General features: G+C 40.7%; 1 pseudogene; it reads left to right on the forward strand.

Annotated features, from left to right (window-relative positions):
- The first annotated feature begins 203 nt into the window (after positions 1–203).
- Positions 204–1,155, forward strand: LOC133261265 (olfactory receptor 52H1-like; annotated as a pseudogene).
- Positions 1,156–1,461: the final 306 nt, after the last annotated feature.

A 1,461-nucleotide genomic window follows, 5' to 3' on the forward strand; every position in this document is an offset into this window, starting at 1 on the left:
TTCTATTATGACTTAAAATTGTGACTAAAAACTTTGCAAATATTTATCAGTAAAGAGAAGAGAAGGATAGTTTATCACTTTCTAGAACTAAAAGTGAGCAGATGATACAGGAGAAGGCTCAGAGATGCATGTCTGAAGATAATGTTAACAATCAGTCATGAACTTTTCATTTTCAGTCTGTGAGACACAACCTATCCAAGATCATGATGGCCATGTTCAACTTGACCAGCTTCATGAATCCAGGTTCATTCATCCTACTGGGAATCCCAGGACTGGAGCACTTCCACATCTGGATCAGGATTCCCTTCTTTATCATTTACCTTGTGGCTCTCGCAGGCAATAGTGTCCTTCTCTATCTTATTTCCATGGAGCGCAGCCTTCATGAGCGCATGTTCTTTTTCCTCTCCATACTGGTGGCTACAGATCTCATCCTGTCTAACACATGTGTACCCAAAACATTCAGCATGTTCTGGCTGGGTCCTCAGGAAATCACCTTTCCTGGATGTCTTACTCAGATGTTTTTTCTCCACTATAGCTTTGCCATGCATTCTGCCACCCTGCTGGCCATGGCATTTGATCACTATTTGCTATTTGCTTCCCCCTAAGATATAACACTATTCTCACCTGTCAGGTTATTACTAAGATTGTAATGGGTATTGTCAGCAGGAGCTTCTGTATCATCTTCCCATGCATGTTCCTAGTAAAGCGACTGCCTTTCTGCCAAACACTCATCATTCTACATGCATACTGTGAGCACATAGGCATTGCCCAACTTGCCTGTGCAGACATCTCCATCAATATCTGGTATGGTTTTGCTGTGTCTGTAATGACTGTTATATCAGACCTGATCCTCACTGGCATCTCCTACACTCTCATTCTTCGTGCTGTCTTTAACCTCCCATCCCAGGATGCCCGTCAGAAAGCCCTCAACACATGTGGCTCTCATGTTTGTGTCAGCTTATATTCTACATACCAGCCATATTCTCTGTCCTCACTCACCGTTGTGGTCACAATATTCCTCACTCCTTCCACATATTGATTGCCAACCTCTATGTAGCCATTTCTCCTGCACTCAATCCAATCATCTATGGGGTGAAAACCAAGCAGATTCAGGAGAAGATAATCCTACTTTTCTTCCTTAAAGAGACCCAGTGACATGAGACTGAGAGTTTGGGAAAGAAAACAGGTAACCATATCAATTTTGGAACACATTTCATTTTTTTCAAAGCTAGAATACAATTACAACTTAAATTTTTATGAAATCCTAGAATTCCACTGTGAGTTGGAAGTGGAACTCCAACTTCACATCATTGTAAGAAGCAATGAGACAAGATAAGGAAGTAGATGTCAAGAAGGGAGACAAAATTTGAAGAAAATGTGTACCTGAAAAGATAGATCAACAAAATATTTCTATACCATTATGAAGTAGATTTCTGAGTCTTATGGCATAAGAGGAGGATC

This window comes from Bos javanicus, chromosome 15 (assembly GCF_032452875.1).
Source record: "Bos javanicus breed banteng chromosome 15, ARS-OSU_banteng_1.0, whole genome shotgun sequence".
In the NCBI taxonomy this organism is placed as follows: Eukaryota; Metazoa; Chordata; class Mammalia; order Artiodactyla; family Bovidae; genus Bos; species Bos javanicus.